At 36.6% G+C, this 11,648-nt stretch overlaps 1 pseudogene; it reads left to right on the top strand.

Moving 5' to 3' along the window:
* The first annotated feature begins 3,809 nt into the window (after positions 1–3,809).
* Positions 3,810–6,782, top strand: LOC130860762 (S-phase kinase-associated protein 2-like; annotated as a pseudogene).
* The last annotated feature ends 4,866 nt before the right edge of the window (positions 6,783–11,648 follow it).

The following is an 11,648-nucleotide window of genomic DNA, read 5'->3' as shown; positions in this document are numbered from 1 at the left end:
CTCAGAAATTTTTGGCTTCTTATTCAGAGAATGTGAATGGTTATCACTTATTAGCTGAATAATAGTGATATGCAGGTTATCTATGGCTGCATAACCAGTCACTCAAAACCATTTTATTATATGACTTTATTTTGTGAGTCAGAAATTCTGGTTGAGTTTGGCTCAGCATTTCTTCTGCTTCACAGGCATCAACAGGAATAACTTTGTGATATTCAGGTGGCATCTAGGCATGTCTTGAGAGTCAAGGTGGCTTCACTCAGATGCTTGGAACTTTGCAGGATAGCTTTGAAAACCTCTTCTTCTCCATGGAGTCTTAGGGTCTCTCCATATAGAGTAGCTGAATTTCTCACATGGTGGCTCAGGACTCAAGCAAGTATCTCTAGAGACTAAAAAGAAAGCTGCTGTGTTTCCTATGACCTAGCCTCAGGAGACCCAGAACATCATTTCCACGTCTTCTGTTGGTAAAACAAATCACTAAAGCCAGTTCAAGATTCAACAAACGGGGGTATGTAGCGTGATTCTAAAGGATGTAGGATTTCTTCATGAGGTGATGAAAATGTTCTAAAATTGACCATGGTGATTGTTGCATATATCTGTGAATATTCTATAAACTACTGAATTGTATACTTTAAATGGGTTAATTGTATGGTATGTGAATTTTATCTCAGTAAAAGTGTTAAAAAAAAAAAACTTGGTTGGCTTCATGTGTATCAAATTATAATCTATTCAATTACACAAAATCCACTCCGATAAATCTCTTCTAGATAGTTCTTTCTCTGGAGCTTTGTGAGGTTGCTGTGAGAAAATTACCTTAAGATATATGAGAAAGCCTTATAATTAGAAAGAGATGCCCTATGAAACATACTGTTAAGATTCTTAGAATGACTTTTGTATAGCTGAAGTCAGTGGGGTCTTAAATCTTTCTGAAGTCTTAGGTACCTGCAGCTCCAATCTGGATTCGAACTTTGAGCTAGAGACATTTCTTACCTTGAGAATCTTTTTCTGAAAGGTACTTGCAGGAAATAATTTTATTTTCAAACCCAGCCACATCTGGCTTCCTTACATTTTTTCTAAACTCTTCTCAAAAGTCAAACAAATCCTTCCATAGTTTATATATCTCTTTTTATACTTTAGCATAAGCAGCTATAAGACAATAGATAGCAATTTTTATATTTTTCTTGGAAATCTTCCCAGCCAAATCCAAGAGTATTTGAGGTAACCTTTATATTTTTACTTTTATAACAGGTGACAATATTGACAAATTTTCCACTACTACTTAACAAATATATTGCTTTCTTTAACTCTTAAATTATTTTCCTCACTATCCTTCAAATGCATATCATCTTTATAAGAACCTTCCAGATATCACTAAAAGTCTCACCAAGGCTCTTTCTGCTTCTAACCCACCATTAAGCCCCAAAGCCAACGCACATGAATTTGGCTTCTGTTACAGCAAAATCTCACTTTGAGGTGTCAAGTTGTGATAAGTTGTTCTATACTGCAAAACAAACTACTCTAAATCTTAGTGTTTAAATAACAACTATTTCACTATATCTTAGGATGTCATGATTCAGGAATTCCAGCAAGACTTCGCTGTGAGTCTTGGCTGTGAGAAGACTCCAGGGGTGAGACTTTTACCCCTTATGGCATTAGTGGAATTGCTCAGTGGTGTTTAGCTGGTGGCTAGACTAGTCTGGAGGCTCTAAAATGGTTTCATTCACATGCCTGGTGCCATATGAAGGAGGGTTTGAAGGTTGGGCTTAGCTAGCTCCCCTCTCCCTCTCTACTTTGTCTCAGGGCTTCTCCACATGGTTTCCATGGGGATAGTACATTTCTGATATGGCAACTCAAAGCTGCATGAGGAAATCTTCCAGGGGGACCCAGGCAAAGCCTGCAAATCCTTGTATCACCGAGATTCGACATTCTCAGATCACTACTATATGTATCCTGCATGTAAAGCATACCACTAAGGACAGTCCAGTTTCAATGGGAAGTTAATTAGACTGCATTTCTTAAAGGGAGAAATAGCAGAGAAATTTTGTACCCTTTACTTTGTCACAATATGAGAAGGAAGTTTTTTGTGGATGGTGTGGGAGCAAGAATCAACATTTCCATTTTGGCCTCATTACGTTTAAGATTCCTATTACTGTCAAATGGAAAATCTGTTAGCTCACAGAAGAAATCAGGGTCAAAGACATAAATTAGGGACCTAACAGGAGGAGATCAAGATGGTAGGGTAGGAAGATACTGGGCACATCGCCCACATGAACACATCAAAAATACATCTACATGTGGAGCAATTCTCACTGAAAACTAACTGGACACTTGCAGAAAATCTCTTATACAATCAAGACTATAAAAGAGCCACAAGGTATTGGGCAGGGAGGGAAGAGAAGCAATCACGTTGAGACCTATGCACACAGGAGGAGACACAGAAGAGGAGGGGATTGCTTGGGCTAAGACATCCTTCCTGAGGAGTAGGCCCTTCATACCACATATTAGGGCTCCCTAGCCCTCAGGTTTGACACTAGGAAGATGAATCCCCTTAGCTAGTTTCAAACCAATGGGACTTATAGGAAGCCTGTAAGAAACTTAAATTGAGCTTGCGAAGAACATGCACATGCTGGCTTACTCCTGGGGAAAAGGTGGTGGAAGCAGACTGAAATTGCCCGGGACTCTGACCAGTTTCTAGCAAGCACCCCAGCACATGCCCTGGCCCATATTGTTCCAGTGCTGCTACCCTCTGAGAAGGCGCTGCTGCTGAGAGTGGGGAGAGGGCACACGTAGATGGGACAGAACCAACTCACACACAACCCTTGGGGTTTCTGCTCCAGTACCTTGGGACCCAACCCTGCTCCAATAGCATGGTGACGTCCACTGAGCATAGAAGAAGACCCTGCTTACACCTGGCTCTTGCTCTAGCCTCTTTGTCTCCACCCTCACCCCTGACCTAGGTGATAGCTGCCAGCACACCCTGGGGGAAGATGTGACCCATGCTCACTTTCAGTGCAGCTCTCCCACCAAAAGCACTGAATACACATAGACTGTATAGGGTTGCTCCCACACAAAGAATCAAAGATACTGCTTCAAAACTGGGATAGGTAACTGTTTCACCTAATTTCATAGAGGCAGAGAAAATTTAGCAAAATGAGAAAAGAGAGGAATTTGTTTCAAACAAAAGAACAAAAAATTCTGAAAAATCAACTAATGAAGCAGAGATAAATAATTTTCCAGATAAAGAGTTCAAAGCATTAGTGATAAAAATACTAAATGAACTAGTGAAAAGAATAGATGAACACAGTGATAATTTTTTAGAAATATAAAAAAGAACCAGTCAGAGCTGAAGCACACAATAACAAAAAGGAAAAACATACTAGAAGCAATTAACAGACTAGGTGATACAGAAGGTTACCTAAGGGATCTGGAAGATAGAATAACGGAAATTACCAATCAGAGCAGCAAAAAGAAAAAAATATTGTAATGAAAACAGTTTAAAGGACTTTTGGGACAACATCAAACATATCAACATTCACATCAAGGGGTCCCAGAAAGAGAAGAGAAAGGGGTCAAAAATGTATTTGATTTGAAATTATGGCTGAAAACTTTTTGAACATGAAGATGGAAATAGATATTCAGGTACAGGAAGCAGAGAGAGTCCAAAACAAGATAAACCCAAAGAAACCCACACCTAGACATATAGTAATTAAAATGGGAAGGGTTGGCACCACCTGGTACCAAAGAGGAAATCTGAGAGGCGGGCACCTCTGCAATTAACACATGCATTTAAAACTCCCCAACCTGCTGACGCCATGCAAAGGAAACATCTCCAAGAAATTCCCCACCAGAGAAGCAAACTTACCACCAGCTTCACATGGGGATGGGATTCTAGCAAGACTTCTGAATTGCTTTCAGGTCTGAATTGCTTTCAGGTATGGGGGTCTCTGCCCTGGAGAAGGAAGAGGTGGACAATGAGAACATCCCCCAGGAACTGCTTTCAAACCTGGGCCACCTTGCAGAGCCCCCACAAAAACAGCTGAAGAGCAAAGGGAATGACAAGGACTTTGTGATCATCTGCAGACCTAAGCTAAATCGAGAGAACTTTCCAATTGCTTCATGGGACTCCCTTCCAGATGAGCTGCTCTTAGGAATCTTTTCCTGTCTTTGCCTCCCTGAACTCCTGAAAGTCTCCAGTGTTTGTAAGAGATGGTATCATCTAGCGTTTAACAAGTCTTTTTGGCAGATTTTAGGCCTCACAGGCAGAAACCTCCACCCAGATGTGGTAGGTCAGCTGCTGTCCAGGGGGGTGGTTGCCTTCCGCTGCCCACAATCATTTATGGACCGTTAGTTGAATGTTTCAGCCCTTTTCGTGTACAGCACACGGACCTGTCGAACTCAGGTGATCGATGTGTTTACCCTCCACGGCCTTATGTCTCATGGTTCCAAGTTGCAGAATCTGAGCCTGGAAGGCCTATGGCTTTCAGATCCCATTGTCAATATTCTTGCTCGGAACACAAATTTAGTGAGGCTAAACCTTCCTCGGTGTTCTGGATTCTCTGAACCTGCCCTGAAGACTTTGCTGAGCAGTTGTTCCAGATTGAATGAGCTGAACCTCTCCTGGTGCTATGACTTCACTGAAAAGCACGTGCAGGTGACTGTCACACACGTGTTAGAGACTATCACTCAACTGAATATCAGTGGCTACTGAAAGAATCTGCAAAGATCAGATGTCTCTACCTTAGTTGGAAAATGTCCCAATCTTGTCCACCAAGACTTAAGCAATAGTGCCATGCTGAAGAATGGCTACTTTCTGGAATTTTACCAGCTCAACTACCTACAACACCTATTACTCAGTTGATGCTATGACGTATAACACCTGAAACTTTACTTGAACTTGGAGAAATTCCCACACTAAAAACACTGCAAGTCTTTGGAATTGTGCCAGACAGTACCCTTCAACTGCTAAAGGAAGTCGTTCCTCATCTACAGATTAATTGCTCCCATTTTACCACCATTGCCAGGCTGAGCACTGGCAACAAAAAGAAACAGGAGATATGGGGCATAAAATGCCCACTGACACTGCAGAAGCCCAGCTGTCTAAGAAGTATCTATTGCAAGACAGTGTCTCCTCTTTTCTTTGAACAGGGATAGTAGGCAGGAAGCCCAATTGTGGAGAGCTCAGCTATTTTTTTTTTCTTGGTTCTCCCTTGCCTTCATTCTACAAGTATATCAGAGAACCACTGGAGAGAGAAAACTATGAAGTGTCGCTTTTAAAAAATGACTATGAAAGCTTTTATCACTGCTATACCCTAAGAGCCTAACCTGTATGCCTTTTGAAATTTTAGGAAAGTGAGCCTATAATTTGAAGACACCTTACAGAGCAAAATTTGAACCACCTATTTCAAGTGCCCTTCTTATTAAATCTATTTAGAATCAAGCTTAAAAATCACCATCAGCAAATCATTTTCATAGACATACTGAAATTTCTTCTATTTAATTTTTCAGTTCTGCTTTCTAAGACATAGGTTGCAAGAATAATAAGTAATTTGTATTATAAGCTGAACAGAATGAGAATTATAGAGTAGATCTGTAGCAATCTCTTCTGAGGATAGAAAGAAAAATACAGATTTCAACTTTGCCTTTAGATTTGCAATTAGGTTGATGGAAACAAGTAGCTCTGGGTCATTCACCTTGAAACCTAAATAAAAAAAAACAAACAACCAGTCAACCAGAGGTAGAGAACTGGTATAGAATTTAAAGGCTCGAGGCAGTCTTCTATGACAGGTTAACCTGGGATATCCTCTAATGCACATTAATGAAGTCTCCTTTATGTGCTATGTTCCTAGAGTTCCAAACTGGCTGAGAAAATTTAACTGTGGAGTTCTGGCTTTATGATCAAATTATGTTAACATGGGTTCTTTAGCTTTTAAAATGACTTGCTTTGTTTTAGAAAGGTGGTAGGAACCAGTCAGTCTCTAATTCTTGAAATGTTGGATGGAATGCTGATCTGAGATTGCCTGCCATTTTTCTTTATTGCTGAGGTTCTTAAAATTATTTTTATATTACTCTGGAATTAAGTATTTTAAATTGTCCTTTTTTTTAAATGGCCTCCCACAATTATTGTTTGAAATGACCCATTTTATAAGGTTACTGGACCTAGAGTTCCCTAAGAAGAACTGCATGTTCCTTTCAATCAGAAATATGCACTAGAAGCAGGTGTATGTTCCATGCACTTTCAGAGCAGTAAGCACAGCTGGCACCTGCATAAAAGTTAAGACTCAGGTGTTGAACCTTTTGATAGCATCAGTGATTTTTTTAATGATAGCACAGAAGCAAAAGGATTAAATTCTACTTAAAAAAAATACGAATTTCTTATTTAAATTGATGACATCTCCACATGTTCAAAATGGAACAAAAAGCCCAAACTCATCATTTCTATCAACATTGCTTTTTTTAAAGTCAGATTTCTCACATGTTAGAAACAATGGTATGAAGTGCCCTCATCTGCTCAGACCTAAGGAAGGACATTTTAAAGTAGTGTTATACAGGAAATGATTAGGTTTCAATTGCATAGTAGTTTAAAAATGCTAAATACTACTAGAAATTATTGTTTACAGATTAGTGACAAGGGCTGGAAGTAGGATCAAGTTGGCCTCTGACTTCCAGATGCTCTCAAACATACAGTATATCCAAACTCAAGTCTAGCCATAAGCTATTTTGCTAACATGTCAGAGTAATCTGTATTTTTTATGTGATTTATAATTTATAGACTTGTTTTAAAATAAAACACATTTTTATTTTAAAAAATGGGAAGGGTTAAAGATAAACAGAGAATTCTAAAAGCAACCAGAGAATAACAGATATTCACATACATGGAAACCCCCATGAGGATATCAATTCATTTTTCTGCAGAAAATTAGCAGGCCAGAGGGAGTAGCATAATACATTTAAATTGCTGAAAGGGAAAAGCCTACAACCTAGGATGCTCTTCCCAGTAAGATTATCATTCAGAATTTAAAGAGAAAGAAAGAACTTCTCAGACAAGCAAAAACTAAAAGAGTTCATCAGTATAAACCGACCTTAAAAATGTTAAAGGGTATTCTCTAAGTGGAAAATAAAAGACTACAATGAGAAGTAAGATTTAGAGGAAAAAAACCCATTAATAAAGGCAAATATATAGTGAAGGCTGTGGATCAACCACTTAAATAAGCTAGTATGAAGATTAAAAGACAAAAAAAGTGTAAAATCAACTACAACTATAATAAAGAGTGAAGGGATAAACAAGAAGTTGTAAAATATGACATCAAAAACATAAATTGTGGGGGAGGGAGACCAAAAAAGTGTAGCTCTTCTAGAATGTCTTTGAACTTAAATGGCTCCCAGTTTAAAACAAGTAGATATAGTTATAAGTCAACATATATGAACCCCACAGCAATAACAAATCAAAAACCTATAATAGATACACAAGAACTGGAGAGAAAGGAACATAAGTATACCACTAAAGAAAATCATCAAAACACAAGGGAAGACTAAAAGATGAGGAAAAGAACACAGACAACAAATACAACCAGAAAACAACAAAACGGAAATAAGTGCATACTTTAAATGATACATTAGACTAGTTGGACTTAATAGATATCTACAGGTAAAAACAGCAGAATACATATTCTGTTCAAGTGCCCAAGGAATATTCTCCAAGATACATCACACGCCAAGCCACAAAACAAGACTCAACAAATTTAAGAAGATAGAAATAATATCAAGCATTATTTTCTGACCACATGGTATGAAACTAGCAGTCAGTTACAGGTAGAAAAATGGGAAAAACACAAACACGAGAAGACTGAACAACATGCTATTACAAAACCAATGGGTAAATCAAGAAATCAAAGAGGAAATCAGATAATACCATGAGATAAATTAAAATAAAAACATAACATTCCAAAATCTATGGGACTCAACAAAAGCAGGTCTAAGAGGGAAGTTTAAAGCAATACAGGCCTACCTCAAGAAACAGAAAAATCTCAAAGAAACAACCTAAGCTACCATCTAAAAGAATTAGAAAAAGAAGAACAAAGCCCAAAGTCAGCAGAAGGAAGGAAATAATAAAGATCAAAGAGGAAATAAATAAAATAGAGACCAAAAAACACTAGAAAAGATCAATGAAACCAAGAACTGGTTTTTTGAAAGATAAACAAAATTAATAAGGCTTTTGCCAGGCAAATCTGGTAAAAAAAAAAAAAGAGAGAGAGGACCCAAATAAATAAAATAGAAACAATAAAGGGGAATTTACAACTGTTACCAGAGGGGGGAAAACTCAGAAGAGAATACTACAAATAGTTATATGCCAACAAATTGGACAATCTAAAAGAAATGCATAAATTTTCAGTAGCATACAGTCCTCCAAGATTGAACCAGGAAGAAACAAGTAATCTGAACACACTCATCACTATTAGTGAAACTGAATTTATAATTTAATAAAAACCCACCAAACAAAAGTCCAGGACCAGACAGCTTCACAGGGAATTCTACCAAAGAAAGAAGAGCTAATACCTATCCTTCCAAAACTATTTCAAAAAATATTGAAAAGGAGGGACCCTCCAAAATTCATTCCTCTATGCCACCATTACACAGATACCAAAACCAGACAAAGACACTACAAAAAAGAAAATTACAGACCAATACTGCTGATGAATACAGGTGTAAAAATCCTCAACAAAATACGAGCAAACAAAACCCAGCAATATATTAAAAAGATCATATACTATGATCAGGTTGGATTTATTATAGGGACACAAAGATGGTTCAACATTCACAAATCAATTAATGTGATACACCACACTAACAAAAGGAAGGATAAAAATTACATGATTATTCCAATAGATGCACAAAAAACATTTGACAAAACACAACATCCATTCATGGTAAAAACTCTCATCAAAGTGGGCATAGAGGGAATGTATCTCAACAAAATAAAGGTTATTTATGGTAAGTCCATAGCTAATATCATACCCAATGGTGAAAAGTGGAAAGTCTTTCCTCTAAATTCGGGAATAAGACCAGGAGGCCCACTCTTGCCATTTCTATTTAACATAGTATTGAAAGTCCTAGCCACAGCAATTAGACAAGAAAAAGAAATAAAAGAAACCCAAACTGGAATGGAAGAAGTAAAACTATCACTATTTGCAGAAGACATGATACTATATGCAGAAAACACTAGAGTCTCTACCAAAAACCTATTAGAATAAATGGATTCAGTAAAGTTTCAGGATACAAGATTAGCATACAGAAATCCATTACTTTTCTATACACCAATAATGACCTATCAGAAAGAAAAATCAAGACAATTCCATTTACAATTTCATCAAAAAAATAAAAATAAAATAAGAAAATAAAATACCTAGGAATAAGTTTAACCAAGGAGGTTAAAGACCTATTTAAAGACCTATACTCTGAAAACTATAAGACACTGATGAAAGAAATAAAAGATGAAACAAATGGAAAGATATCCCATGTTCACGATTTGAAGAATTAATATTGTTAAAATGTCTATCCTACCAAAATAATCTACTGAGTCAATGCCCTAACAAAATCTGCATAGTACTTTACACAGAACTAGAATAAATAATCCTAAAATTTATATAGAACTATAAAAGACCCTGAATAGCCAAAGCATCTTGAGAATAAAGAAAAATGCTGCAGGTGTCATGTTCCCTGACTTCAGACTATATTACAATGCTACAGTAACCAAAACAGTATGGCACTGGCACAAAAATAGACACAGTTCAATGGGACAGAATAGAAAGCCCAGAAATAAATCCATGCAGTTATGGTCAATTAATCTTTGACAAAGGAGGTAAGAGTATACAATGGAGAAAATACAGTCTCTTCAATAAGTAGTCTTGAGAAATTGGACAGCTACATGAAAAAAAGAATGAAATTAGAGCATTTTCTCACACCATATACAAAAATAAACTCAGATTTAAGAACTAAATGTAAGACCTGAAACTGCTAGAAGAAAATGTAGGTCAAATGCTCTTTGATATAAATTGTATCAATATTTTTTTGGATCTCTCTCCTAAGGCAAAGTTAACAAAAGCAAAAATATACAAATGAAACCTAATTAAGCGTAAAGCTTCTGCAACAACAAAGGGAGCCACTGACAAGACAACAAGACATCCTAAGGTATGAGGGAAAATATTTGCAAATATGATCAATAAGGGGTTAATATACCCAAAGGCTCAAAGCAGTCCTTATGCTGGTATCTTTCTAGTTATTTTGATTACCTGAAGTTTATTGTTATTGTTTAGTAGACTTCTCAGGCAGGCTCATGGGGACAATATTCCTTGTTCCTGCATGTTGATAACAGTTTTTGACCTTTATAATGGAAACTCACATCTTTCCTTGAGAATCTTAAATATCTTAAACATGTCACTCTATTTTCTTCTGGCTTAAAGTACTCATGTTGAATATATGATAATAAGCTAATCTTTTCACTATAATTCACATGCTTTTTTTGTTTACATGACCAAAGGATTAATTATTAAAATGTGTTGGTGTTGGTCATTTTGGGTCAAGTATTCTCACATATGTGGTGTGTTCGTTCCGTACGTAGTTTCAAAACTTTAAAAAATAATTGTAGTAAAGTTTTCTTAAATAATAAAACAGGGGTTCATATCCAAAACATATACACAGCTCATACAAATCACTATCAAAATAACAAACAACCTGACTAAAAAAAAAAATGGGCAGAAGTCCTAAATACACATTTATCCAAAGAAGATATACAGATGGCCAACAGGCATATGAAAAGATGCTCAACATCATTAATCATCAGAGAAATGCAAATGAAAACCACAATTATTCACACCTGTCAGAATAGCTACAAATAAAAAGTCTACAAATAAGAAATGTTGGCAAGGATGTGGAGAAAAGGAAACCCAGGAGCACTGCTGGTGGCAATGTAAATTGGTACAGCCACTGCAGAAAACAGGATGGAAGTTAATGAAAAAACTAAAAACAGAAACATGATATGATCCAGCAATTCTACTGCTGAATATATACTCAAGGAAAACAAAAACAATAATTTGAAAAGATACATACACCCCAATATTCATAGAAGCATTATTACAATAGCAAAGACACAGAATCAACCTAAGTGCTCATCAAGAAATGAATGAAGAAGATGTGGTACAGGTATACACAGTGGAATATTAGCCAGAAAAAAAAGAATGAAGCTCTGCCATTTGCAGCACTGTGGATGGACCTAGAGAATATTATGTTTAGCGAAATAAGTCAAACAGAGAAAGACAAAGACCCTATGTCATCCCTTATATGTGGAACCTAAAAAATAAAACAAATGGATGTATATAACAAAACAGAAACAGACTCACAGATATAGAAAACAAACTAGTGATTACCAGTAGGGAGAGGGGAAGGAGAGGAAGAGAAATAGGGGTACAGAATTAAGAGACACAAACTACTATGTATAAAATAAATAAGCAACAAGAATATATTGTACAGAAAAGAGAAACATAGCCATTATTTTGTAATAATTTTAAATGGAGTATGATCTATAAAAATACTGAATCACTATGTTGTATGCTCAAACTAATATAATATTGTAAATCAACTATACATACGTACATACA

The sequence above is a fragment of the Hippopotamus amphibius genome, chromosome 9 (assembly GCF_030028045.1).
Source record: "Hippopotamus amphibius kiboko isolate mHipAmp2 chromosome 9, mHipAmp2.hap2, whole genome shotgun sequence".
Classification (NCBI taxonomy): Eukaryota; Metazoa; Chordata; class Mammalia; order Artiodactyla; family Hippopotamidae; genus Hippopotamus; species Hippopotamus amphibius.
This window is presented reverse-complemented; position numbering and strand designations above follow the sequence as displayed.